This window comes from Pelodiscus sinensis, chromosome 2 (genome assembly GCF_049634645.1).
Source record: "Pelodiscus sinensis isolate JC-2024 chromosome 2, ASM4963464v1, whole genome shotgun sequence".
In the NCBI taxonomy this organism is placed as follows: domain Eukaryota; kingdom Metazoa; phylum Chordata; order Testudines; family Trionychidae; genus Pelodiscus; species Pelodiscus sinensis.
Window position 1 is genome coordinate 114,261,644 of NC_134712.1, and position 13,917 is coordinate 114,275,560.

At 43.2% G+C, this 13,917-nt stretch overlaps 1 protein-coding gene across 2 annotated transcripts in view; it reads right to left on the minus strand.

Moving 5' to 3' along the window:
* The window catches only part of CDYL (chromodomain Y like), a 153,954-nt gene that overhangs the window by 47,148 nt on the left and 92,889 nt on the right, over positions 1-13,917 (minus strand). Inside the window, exon 2 of one of the 2 annotated variants that reach the window (XM_075921309.1) lies at positions 7,773-7,819. The exons of the other annotated variant lie outside the window; for it this stretch is intronic. The gene's annotated coding sequence lies outside the window, so the exon portion shown is untranslated. The remainder of the gene's footprint in view (positions 1-7,772; positions 7,820-13,917) is intronic. 2 annotated transcript variants of the gene reach the window in all.

Sequence of the window (13,917 nt, forward strand, 5' to 3'; positions counted from 1 at the left end):
TCTAGACTACATGCCTCCTTCGACGGAGGCATGTAGATTAGCCAGATCGGAAGAGGGAAATGAAGCCGCGATTAAAATAATCGCGGCTTCATTTAAATTTAAATGGCTGCCCCGATCTGCCGATCAGCTGTTTGTCGGCAGATCGGGAGAGTCTGGACGCGATGCCCCGACAAAGAAGCCTTTCTTCATCGACACAGGTAAACCTGGTTTCACGAGGCTTACCTGTGTCGATGAAGAAAGGCTTCTTTGTCGGGGCATCGCGTCCAGACTCTCCCGATCTGCCGACAAACAGCTGATCGGCAGATCGGGGCAGCCATTTAAATTTAAATGAAGCCGCGATTATTTTAATCGCGGCTTCATTTCCCTCTTCCGATCTGGCTAATCTACATGCCTCCGTCGAAGGAGGCATGTAGTCTAGACACACCCTTGGTGTCACAGACCGTGGGCTAACAGCACTTCTGATCCTTCCTGACCTCTTCCAACGTAACCCCTTCTGAGGTCTCAGAGCACTAAACATCACCAATCTCAAGATGGAATCATGATTCTCTCAGCTTCCAATACCCACCCTGGCTACAGTCTTTTGGTACTAACCATGATTATCTACACAGGCCTGACTGAGGGCCAGAATCTGGAGTTCTGTTCTCTCCAGAATTATTGAGGATGGTATTCAGTAACCAATAGCCTTTTTAATGCAATGTATTATTCAGAACCAAAGCATTTAAGACAGGGGTGGGCAAAATACATAAGAATATAAAAACGGCCATACTGGGTCAGACCAAAGGTCCATCTACCACAGTATGCGGTCTTCTGACAGTGGCCAATGCCAGAGGCCCCAGAGGGAGTGAACAGAACAAGTAAACGTCAAATGATCCCTCTCCTATCATCCATTTCCAGCCTTTGACAGAGGCTAGGGTCACCATTCTTACCCATCGTGGCCAATAAGTATTGATGGACCTAACCTCCATGAATTTATCTAGTTCTTCTTTGAACCCTGATAAAATTGTCTTCACAATCTCCTCTAGCAAGGAGTTCCAGAGATTGCACTGCATGAAGAAAAACTTCCTTTTGTTTGTTTTAAACTTGCTGCCTATTAATTTCATTGGGTGACCCCTCGTTCTTATGTTATGGGAATAAGTAAATAACTTTTCCTTATTCACTTTCTCAATATCAGTCATGATTTTATAGACTGCTATCATATCCCCCTTTAGTCAGTTCTTTTCTAAGTTGAAAAGTCCCAGTCTTTTAAATCTCTCTTCATACGGGACCCATTCCAAACCTCTAATCATTTTTGTTGCCTTTTCCTGAAGCTTTTCCAATGCCAATTATATCTTTTTTGAGATGAGGCGACCACATCTGTACGCACTATTCAAGATGTGGGCATACCATGAATGGAGGCAATAAGATGTTCTCTGTCTTATTCTTTAACCCTTTTTAATGATTCCTAACATTCTATTTGCTTTTTTGACTGCCATTCACATTGAATGGATGTTTTCAGAGAACTATCCACAGTGACTCCAAGATCTCTCACATGAGTGGTTGTAGCTAAATTAGTCCCCATCTTTTTGTATGTATAGTTGGGATTATTTTTTCCAATGTGCATTACTTTGCATTTACGAACACTAAAATTAATTTGCCATTTTGTTGCCCAGTCATCTAGTTTTGTGAGATCCTTTTGAAGCTCTTCACATTCTGATTTGTTCTTAAATATCTTGAGCAGTTTAGTATCATCTGCAAATTTTGCCACCTCATGGCTTGGATCCAGCCCAGCAAGCTGCCAGATCCAGCCCACAGTTTTAGCAGGAACCTCGGCCCTGCTTTCCCCTCCCCTATGTGCTACTCAGAGCAGCTTTCTGAATGCTGCAAGCCAGAGAGGAGGTGAGAGAGGTTTCATATGCTGCCCCCATCCCTAACCTTTTTCCAGCCAATGGGAGCTGCCTATTCTTCTCCCCTTGGGCTCGCAGCATTCAGAGCAGCATACACGGGCCCCCCTGCCAGACTGACGGATCTGCTGGGCAGGGCTGCTGACCAGGAGCCACCCATGTGTCTCCTGGCCAGAGCCTACCTGTGGCACCCCAGCACTCTTACCCCACATAACCCAAATCCTCTGCACCTCTGATCCTGCACCTATACTCCTTTCCCAGACCCTGCATGCCCCCCCTACATCCCTCGTCCAGGTCAGAACACTCTTCCAGATGTTGCACCGTAATCCTCTACTCCCAGTCACAACCCAAATCCCTACACCTCCTCCCGCACTCCTGCCCCAGGTCACAACCACTTCCCAGATCCTGCACCTCCTCCCCTCTAGGTCATAATTCAATCTTGCACCTATACTCTCCTCCCGGACTCTACACACACTCTTACACCCTAGTATCTTGCCCAGGTCAGAACCCCCTCCTTCACCCAAACTTCCCCTCAAATCCCAAACCCCGTCCTGCATCCCAAACCCTTACCCCAAATTCCTTTCTGCACCCGACCGCCACCCCAGACCCCGCACCTTCTTCATTTATGTATAGAAGAGTGCAGCCTTTGATCACTTACCAAATTCTTGGAGTGGCCCCCCCAATCAAAATTATTGCCCATTCCTGATTTAAGAGAAAACTCTCTTAATAACGTGTACACAGGCGTAGTTCATAAGATGTCTAAACATCTTCCACAAGTAGACTCTGGTAGATATAAATTTCCAATAGGCTCCTCCACAGGGCCTCTGTGTCAGCTGGTCTTTGAGGACATATCCTGGCAATTGACAATGCCCTTTCTTTTACTTCAAGAGCCTCTAACTGTTTCATTTCCTTTTGAACTCCAGGCTACCAGCTGAACAAAACAAAGCTTGTGTCTTTGCTAGAGACTAGAGGATCCTCCAAGTCGTTAGTTTTCCAAATTGTCTTTCAAGAGTGTGCAGAATATTCTTACCTGTGCAGCTATTGTATTGCCCACTGAATTAAAGCATCATAGTTATATAACAAACACTTCACTGCCCTGTGTGAGTTATACAATCACTCTCGATAATAAAGTTACATATTAGTACTCTTAGATTATTACATAGCAAGCTCCACCATGTCATAACAGCTGGCCATGGATAAAATATCCTTTTCTGTGGGTACAACTGATTCTTCTGTGTAAAGACTGCAGCCACATCTGTGTTAGATACCTGCATTTGCATTTTTTTTAATGTACATTGTCTTATGTTTACTAAGGCACTTCCCTTTGGATTGTTGTTTCCACTTTGAATAGATTACTTCTGCAATGCGTGCAAAAGATAAAACCAGTTTCAGTTTTTGAGCTGGATAACTTCCCAAGCCAGCTTTTGACCTTTTCAATAATACAGATGCTGGTGGAATGCTTCTCTGAGCTTACCTGCCCCAGACTGTGTGTGAGTTTAGAGTATGTCTGCGAATAGCAGTAGAGATAAAGCTAGTCTGTTTCCCCACGACTGCTATCCAAACATGGACCACAGAGGAGCCATCATTCCCTGTCCCTTTGTCCAGAGAAGGGAAGTGATGATAGAGGTACCTGGTATTGGGACAGCAGCAGTGGAGCAAGATAGGTTCATTAGCATCTAGTTGTACTGAAGGGAAACTGCCTTCTCAGATTTTCCCCCATAAAGAGGAGGCTTTACCTGGACTGCAGTGCTTCTCTCCCTTCTTGGATTTCTGGTAGTGCTCCCCCCATCATTACTCTCTAGCACTCTGGTAGTGCTGGCTTCTGCACTGACTTGCTTCTCCACAGCTAATCGCAGCAGACTGCCAATTCTTCCGCAAGACTCAGTGACTGCAGAGCAAGCTCCTTCATTGAAGGCTCCAAGTTCCTCCTTTTTCTCATCAACTCAAGCAGCATCCCTGTGAGTAGCTCAGCAAGAGTTGAGGAAGGGTCCTTTGCGCTGGCTATGCTTTGAGCCACTGGCTATTTTGTAGATGCTAAAATAGCAGGCAGAGGCTGGACAACTCTGCTCTGTAGGAAAGGAAAAGAGGTGGGAGCATAAAAACACTACAGAGAAGTTGCAAGGGGAGCAGAGAAATAAAATATAAATATATAAGAGTTCCTAGCTGCCTGCCATTGGAAGCAGACACAGTTGGTAGTAATTTGGTGAGCAGTCCCTTTTCCCATATCCCCCAAACCCTAACGCACCAGGAGAGATCACTATATCTGCCTTTGGTCCAATCAGTAGAGAGGCAGCAAATCATAGGTTCTCTCTTCCTCAAAGAACATTCCTTACTATCTCAAAAGGACTCCTTATACTATCAGTTAGCATTACTCATAGTAAAAAATATTTGCATGATCTGGATCTGATGTATTAATTACTACATATACAAAACAAACCCGTGTTTTTAAAAAAATTATTAAGACTGCAAAGTCACTTAAAAATTAGGAAATACCAGAATTAAGGTTGCATTTGTAACCTTAATTCAGCTCCTTAGTGCCTATGCATTATGATACAGTCTTTAATTACATGATTATATACCGGATTTTTCATATTCAGAATGGACAGTGGTCACTTAGGGTACGTCTAACAATGCACCTTATTTCGAAGAAAGCTATCCAGAATAGTTATTCTAAAATAGCTTATTTTGAAATAGCACGTCTTCACTGCAGGGAAGCCTCAAAATGAGTCCGAGGCAGGCTTCTCTAATGTAGATGTGCTATCTCGATTTAGCGCCCCAGAAGGCACTGGGAGAGGAATAACTTAGAGTGGCTCTGGTGAGGGGTTATTTTGAAATAGCAGCAGTGGAGCGTATACACATGCCTTATTTCCAAATAGCTCTTTCAGAATAGGCGTTACTCCTCATGGAATGAGGTTTACAGATTTCTGAAAAAGCCGTCCATTATTTCAAAATTATTTTGAAATAACGGAACGGCTGTGTAGACTCTTGCATAGTTATTTCGAAAGAACGCTAATTATCTCAAAATAATGGTGCAGTGTAGACATACCCTCAACAAGCAGCTATCCAATATTTTGTTTTCACCTCATGAGCCTTTTCTTATTTACTGCACGCTAGTCAAACCATGCTCTCAAGATAGATTTAATATATCTCTTTTTGGGTTTTTCCTGAGTGCTTCACAAATATTAATGAATTAATTTTCACAATCCTATAAAATGAGGGGGAAATTATCTTCATTTTATAGGTAGATAACTGAAAGAGAGAATAAAGTCAGAAGCATCTACTTATTTTAAGTGCCTAATATGAGCTATGCAGGACTTAATTTTATAGATTGCTAATAACTTTCAACTTATCAATTGCTATAAAGTGCAGCTCCCACTGGTTTCAGTTACAGTTGTGAGTGCTCAATATTTCTACAAATCAGATCCCAGATACTCAAATCAGGCATCCAGAAAGTTAGGAATATACAGTTAATGACAACTCGAGCAAAGCTTAAATGACTTGCTGTGCATCCAGAGGAACTGTGTGGCAGAGACAGAGATAGAATCCATATCCCCAGGTGTCATTTGATTGCTTTAACCATGAGACCATCTTTCTCCTACTACAATTCTCTGCCTCATTCTCTACCCACATTCCAAGGCTCTCTAGATGCCTTTGAAAAGCAATGGGAGCTGTCTGGATTTCTCTGCTCACTATCCCCTTCTTTTTCCCTGATTTTTAATCTTTGAGCCTCATTTCCATTTCTGGTTTTTTTTATTTTATTTATGGCCTGAGTTTAGTTCTCTTCACTTGTTGTGGGTAGCAAGGTTCTTTTGTGGATTACCCCTATTTTTCCAAGATCATGAATAAGCAATCATCAGAAATTATACTCCATGTTTTTACATACACGCACACTTCAATCTCAACTTCATTTATGAATTAGGAGAGTCAGTTATACTTAATTCATTCTTCTTAGTTTGTATGCTTGACTATTTTACCATATGGACTTTAGTATTATCTACTTTATGAAGCCTTGCCAATATCCATGTCTCTAATTTGCACAGCTCATAATGTGTACACAACAATGCCTTTCCCTCACTTCTCCGCAAATATTTAACAGGAAAGTGCAGTTATGTGATCTACCTCATGACCTCCTTCCTTTTAAAAATATAGTACATATATACTGAAGTATTATGATAAGTAATTAAAACTAAACTGTATCTGCCAAGAAATGAACAGAAGCACATTTAATTATACATGATCTTTGCTTTTGGTGTATGTGTTCCCTTGATTTCTGTCAAATTTCCATAATTCACAATGGGTCATCCAAGTTTTTATGAAATTCCACTGCATAAGGAACAACTAACTACTGTACCCCCTCTGCTATGGACATAAAAAGAAAAGTGGTTAACACAAGGGGGAGAATGGAGAAAGTCTATGCAGGTGAGATTCTACATCTCTGCAAGAATATGACCAATACATGTCCATCCATACCAGCGTGAGGTGGTTGAGGGAGGAAGAAAGTGTGTCTTTTCAGTGGTGTGAACCTGTGAGCCAACTCACTACATATTCTAGGCTGTGAGCACAGACTTTATTGGAGCCCTAATTTTGCAGTGGTGGAATAACTGTGTAAATATTCCAAAAGCAAGAGATGGAGTGGGGTGATGCGTTTCCAGGGAAACACTGTGCAATGCCTGATAACTCAAGCTTCTTACAAGGACAATAATGTGACTCAAAAGAAATAAGTTAGATTCAAAATACATGGCCAAAGTATTTTGGGCACCAAACCAGTCTTTTATTTGGCAACCACAATTTCCAAGAATAAAATGAGAGAGTAAGTAGCACAGAAAGAGAAAATACAGGCAGTCCCCGGGTTACATACAAGATAGGGACTGTAGGTTTGTTCTTAAGTTGAATTTGTATGTAAGTCGGAACTGGTACATATAGTAGGGGAAACTCTAGCCAAACATTTTTCCAGAGCTCAGTTTTATTCTCCCATACCTCACTTCCCTCAGTCCTTTATTCTCAAGCTGAGGTGTCTGCTGAGAAAAGCTGCTCCGCGTCTCCCTGGTCTGCTGAGGGGGCAGGCGCTAGCTTCGCGTCTCCCTTGTCTGCTGGGGGGAAGCAGCTAGTGCGGGATTGCCTCACCCCGTTTGTAAGTAGGGATCCGATGTAAGTCGGATCCATGTAACCCGGGGACTGCCTGTATATCCTTTTAAGTTTTGAAGAAATATAGTAAATACTTACATGAAAGAAATTTACTAGGTACAGAAATATGTAACCCTGCTCTTAAAGAACCACAACTGAGTATGATTAGCTAAAAAGTCAACTTCTTACTGACACTTTATACAGTAGTTCTATTACTTCTGTTTGCAATTGTCAAAGTGAAACTAAAGAAAAAACTACATGTGAACATGACAGCTAAATGCTTTTTTCCACACTCAATATTTTTGCGTGTAAAATTTTACTTCTTTACTTTTATTCAAATGTACACTGTAAGGAATTCATGAAGTTACAGAAGATCAATTCATTTGAAGTTTTAAAAAGTACATGTTTTCTCTTTATCTGTAAAAGTGGTTCACAGTTTAAAACATCCCACAATAACTGTAGCAAAAGCATCCAGAGAAGGAAGGACAGAATACAAGTATAGATATACTAACTAAAGAAAGCTAAACATTTCAAACACTGAACTGCTGCTTGGAAAACCAATCTACATTTGTTAAGGAAGAAACAGCTTCTTTATAGTACTTTATGCTGGGATGAGATGAAGGTTACTGCACTGCAGATCTCATTAGATGATGCTCAGTTCTTCTCTTCCCAAGAAGCTGAAATGGATCTTGAGGAATGAGGTTTAATACCATGAGGTGAAAATTTACTAGATTTACACATATGCCTCTTTAATAAACTACTCCTTACCTTTTAGAGACTGTAGATTTTGTAGCTTTAGAACGCTTTTGAATGAGCTAGAAATAAAATGAAAAGAGCATCTAGTTTTCTGCAGATTTCATTTCATGTGTCATGCTAATACTATATCAAATTAATAATTTATAAGCTGTCACCACTTGAAACTTGGGGAACTGGATAACAACAAAAATTAAAATGCATCATAAAAACCCCACTTAGCATTCAAAAAGTTTAATAAAAGGATCTAATTAAAATAGTGGAAAGCATGAAACATTGGGTTTTATAGTTGTTTACAAGTGAGGATAAATGAAGTGTTGTGGGCAGTAATTAGCATACCATAGAGGCCAGTATAGTAAGGTACCATCTGCTGGCTACCTGACACAATGGTGGGATTCCTAAAAAGTGAGTGAGCATCAAGGCAGAAGCACCCTTCAGAATAAGGCTCACAAGGATGTAGCCTTGAACAGCGAGAGAGTTAATGTCACGAAAGAGTTTTTAAAACCAACGGTACCAATTTAAAATCAGCATGCCACTTTATAGTGAGTCAGTGTAAGAATTCAGTACAGGCAGTCCCCGGGTTACGTACAAGATAGGGACTGTAGGTTTGTTCTTAAGTTGAATCTGTATGTAAGTCGGAACTGGCGTCCAGATTCAGCCGCTGCTGAAACTGACCGCCAGTTCTGACTTACATACAGATTCAACTTAAGAACCCCAAGTCAGCTGCTGCTGAATCTGATCAGCAGCTGATTCCAGGAAGCCCCGGGCAGAGCAACTGTGCCTCGGGCTTCCTGTAGTCAGCGCTGGTCAGTTTCAGCAACGGCTGACTTAGGGACGTCTGGGGCAGAGCAGCTGGGGTGCTGCTGGGTTGCTCCAGTAGCACCGCTCCTTGGCACTACTGGACCAACCCAGCAGCACCCCAGCTGCTCTGCCCCAGGAGTCCTGATTCAGCCGCTGCTGAAACTGACCAGCAGCGGCTGAATCAGGACGCCTGGGGCAGAGCAGCTGGGGTGCTGCCGGGTTGGTCCAGTAGTGCCCAGAGCGGCGCTGCGGGACCAACCGGCAGCGCCCCAGCTGCTCTGCCCCAGGGTCCACAACAAAAGCCTGGTCTGCTGGGGGGGGGGGGGGGCACATTAGCTGCACCCCCCCCCCCAGCAGACCAGGGACACAGGGAGCAAAGCGGCAGCGGGGGGTGCCTCGCCTCTGAGGCTTTGCTCTGGCGCGGGACCCGCTTTGCTCCCGGTGCCCATGGTTTGCTGGAGACGGTCCCCAGCAGACCAGGGGCACCGGGAGCAGCTTTTCTCGCCCCAGAGGTCGAAGTGGCTGACCGCTGCCTGTGAGCTCCGGGGCGAGAAAGCCCCGTTCTTAAGTGCGGATCCGACATAAGTCGGATCCGCGTAAGTCAGGGACTGCCTGTATAATGTAATCTGATCAAAATTGCTACAATCAATGAGCAGATAGGTTACTGAAGATGTTTCCAGCACTAGGGCTGTCTCATAAGCTCTGTAATTTCTGTTTTGGTGTGACATATGTATGTGCTGTTGTGAGGTCATTTCTAGATAAGGCATCGCACAGACTGAATAACTGAAGGAAAAAAAATAAAAAAGGTTTTCAGTGACATCTGACATTTGGTATTCCATGCAAGCAATACAGCTGAAGGTTACTCTGAGCTTCTTGAGAGGAAAAGATGATTTTGTAGCTAAAGCACAGGACTGGGAGTCAGGAAACCTATATTCTATCCTCACTTTTAAAAAATGTAAAGATGAGGACCTAATGCTATCCCTTCAAAAAATAGACCAGAGATTGTGTTCTCACTGCAGACTCTCGAAAATTGTAAAACCTAAAAGATCAGCCCCTTAAAATCTACTCCCTCTTATCTAGGAAATTACACCAGGCCTTTTTTGGGTAGTACAGTCTCTGCCAGTAACAGACAAAAAACTAATTATTATAAAGTATCTTCTGTGTTTCTTCCAGATGTTAAGCACAACTTTGTTAAAAAAATGCATGAAGGTAGAGTAGCTCTTTAATACCAATAGGTTAAAGCATAGTGAACGATCTACATGACTGAAAAGCAACTACGTAATACAAGAATTATAGCAACTTTAATTATTACAAAGCACAAACACCTCCCACTGACATTAATGTACACTCATTACATGGGGTAAAATCATTTTCATGTAAAATCTCACTGCAAAAGGTGATGTGAAAGCCATAAAGAATTAAAACACACAATAAAACAAACATGCAACTATAGAGTGACTATGAAAAAGCAATGTGGCCTGCATATTTGTAAGCTGTAAATATCCAAAGAGAGAAATCTGAATCCTATGAATTCTAAAATGTAACCATTACTGCAGATTATCAGAAGAAATCTTATTAAATATTTAGAGTGCCAATTGTGTGATCTCTGCTGTAGAAAAAGAGGAATATAAGGGTCCAACCTTCCTCCTCCCCAGGGCAATTGGCATTCAGTATCTAATTAATCTAACTACAGGACAGTCACTAGTGATATTTTCTGCATTAATCATATGATAAAACAGGTACTACATGAAAAAGTTTCTTCAGAAATACCCAAGAAACGTTGGTCCTGGGACATTTTTAGACTACAGAAATCTCAAATGTAAATATTCAAAACTTTCAAATGCAGTACCCTTGGGGTGTAGTAGTCTGTAGTTAGATATTGGGTAATTTAATAATCATATAAGTGCACCAAATCTTAGCAGTTTCACAATTATCCAATAGTTCCCAGGGGCAGGGCTGGCAGCTTATGTGCTCTTGGTCCCACCCCTGGGGAGTCTCCTGTCACCCAGCACTGTGGGGTGGAAGGCAGGAGCTGGTCTGTGAGAGAGACCGATATAAAAACCAGCTCCGGCCACCCCCAACCCGTGGGAGGCAAAAAGGTGGAGGGGGCAGGCGGCTCCATAAAGCCAACATATGCAGGCATTTAAAAGCTGCCTCCCCAGGCCTACTGGCTCCTGCCTGTCCCCCACTCCTCCAGGCTGCTGCCTCTGATAGGGAGACAGGAGCATGAGAGGCAGGCAGCTCTACATGAGCCACTACCTGTGGGGAGCTGGCCTGAAGCCAGCTTCCCATGTGAACTGGCTCTGCTTGCCCCGTCACCCTCTATCAGAGTGGGTGCAGATGGAGTGGCTCCACGTGATCCTGTGTTCATGGAGAGCCAGCTTAAAAGAGGCAGCAAGAGGGGAACGTTTAGTCATTAGGATTAACTGATAAACCCAGGGTTATCAGTTAATTGTTTACACGACTATATGCTAACATACCTCGTAGCATGTGGGGAGATAATCAAATTTGTCATACAGGTATTTGGGTCTGCTTCTCATTTACCAGTGTAAAGTGTCCAAGTATAAATGAGATTCCAGACCTGTAGTCATACAAGTTAGAAGTGTCTGTCAGCAAATCCTGATAATTCTAACACTGGATTCTGTGGCTCACCCAGACTATTCCAATATAGTACCTGAAGATTAAAAGGCTGAGAATAAATGCATTCAGATATTCAAACCAGTTTATAAATGCTCTTTGTACAGAAATGTCAAAATATTTTGGAAGTGCCAAAAATTACTTCAGGAGTTCTTAACATCCTGTACACAAGCTTTGGCAAGAGAGAAAAGTACCTGGCTAAAACCATGCAAATCCCAATGTGAGGGGGGGAAAAAAAAAGATATGGCAACACTACTCATTGGTCAGCAACAAAGAATCCCTTTTCAGTGAATGAGGCATTCCTACTACCAAACTTCTAAGACAGCATTTCCTAAACTATGGGCCGCGGCAAGGGCTGGTGCCAGAGGTGTCAGTGGGAGGGGGGACAGGGTGATGCTGGGAGAGGAGAGGAGAGGGGAAGAGCATTGGGAGCTGGAGGAGGTGGTGCTGGGAGAGGGCTTGAGAGAAGGGGTGGGCATGAGGAAGGCCAGGATGGAGCAAGTCATGTGTGAGGGCACAGAGGGGCAGGAGGGGAAAGGGGCAGAGAGTGGTGAGGAGGTACGTATTAGGGAAAAAGAGGACAAAGGGGCAGTAAGGGAAGGGGGAAGCACCTGGAGGGTGCAGGGCTAAGGGAATGTGCAGGTGTCGGGGATTCTGGGGTGAGGAGGAGGGGAGAGTTGGCCACCGGAAGCAGCACTGGATGGGGGAATCGGGGCAGGCTGGGGAGCCGGTGGAAGCAGGGCTGCCGGGGGGTGTGAGGTTGGGGGCAGGGAGCTCTGGGGAAGATGTGAAGGGGGTGGGAGAAGCGGCCGTCGGAAGGAGGGCTGGCCAAGGGAGATTGGGAGGAGAAGCGGGGGAGAACTGGCTGCCTGGGACGGGGTTGGGGGAAGTGGGGCTGGCCAGAGGCGCTGCGGGCGGAGCAGGGGGGAGGAATGAATCGGCTTGTGGGGAGCGGGACTGACCCGGCCATATGTAGATCTTGGGGCACTGCCCCCGTTTCCCCCCTCCTCCTCCCCGCAAAGCATGAGTTAGTCCGGCCCGGGGATTCTATTGTTCCCCCCCCACACACACACACACACCCTCGAGTAGTTGCGAACTATCTGGCTGGTAGACACATTCATGCAGCCTGAGCACATTTACCAACCAGGCAGTTCGAAACTACAAACTGATACCTCTAGTAATACAACTTACCCAATGAGAAAATACCAGACACATTATATGTCTGGTATTTTCTCAGTGTGTTTATATTTTTGGGCTGCAAAAAACAGAACTGAAATAAAAGGGTTCCAACTAAAGTAAAAAGTTTGGGAAACCCTAGTCTAACCAGCTTTCTGTCTGTCTTACAGTCCATTTATCCAATCCATATTCCTTAACTTGCTGGCAAGAATATTGTGGGTGACCATATCAAAAGCTTTGCTAAAGCTGGCACTAGGGGTTTTAGGAGGACCAGAAACAACTTATTTGAATATTCATCATTTGATTAATGAATATGCAAATGAACATTACCGGTCCTCCAAAAGTTTGTGAATGGATTTACTGGTCCCTGTGTCAAAAAGTTTGAGAACCCCTGCTCTAAGAAATAAAGCCTTTGCAACATTCTCAGACTCTGGCAGACTGAGAAGCCATCTGGAACTGTAAATGGAATTTGGCTCTCTGGCATGACCACATTGAGAACTACAAAGTAGGTTACTAGATCCAGGGGTCCTTTTAAAGCAGATTTTCCATGCCATTGTGCTGTCTCCAGGGATTTTTGCATGTAAACTATGATATTTTAGCAAGGGCAACATTAACAGAGGAAATGAAAAATCTTGGCAGATTTACTAATTCTAGAGAGTTTTCTTAGGCATTTTTTTCCCTTATGAAGCAGGGACCAAATAAAATCAGTACAATCCTCCAGAGATTTGCCAGACGTCCTTTACAGTAAATTAAGAAACTGGTTCTTCATCAGTGAAATAGAATATACCTTATTCTACAGCTTAGCCAGTTAGTTCTATGGACAAACACCTATTACACTGGGTATAATGATAACAGAAAGAAATGTTCTCTCCTAGTTTATTTCACTCAGATAAAAAAATTCAAGGTAAAATAAGTCCTTAACTTTTAAGGGGAAAGTCAACAAACGTTCTAGACAAACATTTCAGAGTCTGATTAGAGAAAGAACAAGGACCATCAATGGGTTCCCATAGCAGGAGTCTCTCAAGTGCATGACATCAGGGTGCAGTGTTTGCTGTGTTCCTGCCATGTTGGCCCCAGGATACATAACACTCTGATTACCAATCCTAGACTCAAGAAGTGTTCTGTGTCACACAGAAACTTGTCTCTTTCATCAACTAGAAGCTGGTCCAATAAAAGATATTACTTCACCCACCTTGTCTCTTTCGGGATAGAATATCAGTGATGGCTAGACAAATAATATTAGCAGACATCCCTAATGACTGTTTGTGTCTCCTCTAGAGCTCCCTTTTTCTCAGGTTTCTTTAAGGAAAAGTTAGCTGCACAGGGAGGATCTGTGGCATTATGCTTCCAACATGCTTTACAAACTCAGTGCAACTTCAGAAAAGCGGGAGCAATGCTGGAATACATTTTTAGGGACATAAGAAAAACTACATTGACTTGTTCAACAGAATGTCAAAGAATATGAAAAAAATGAGAAGGACTATGGGAAAGGGGCAGCAAGAAAAATAAAAAGGGACAAGCATTAGTAAATGTAAAGAAAAAAGAC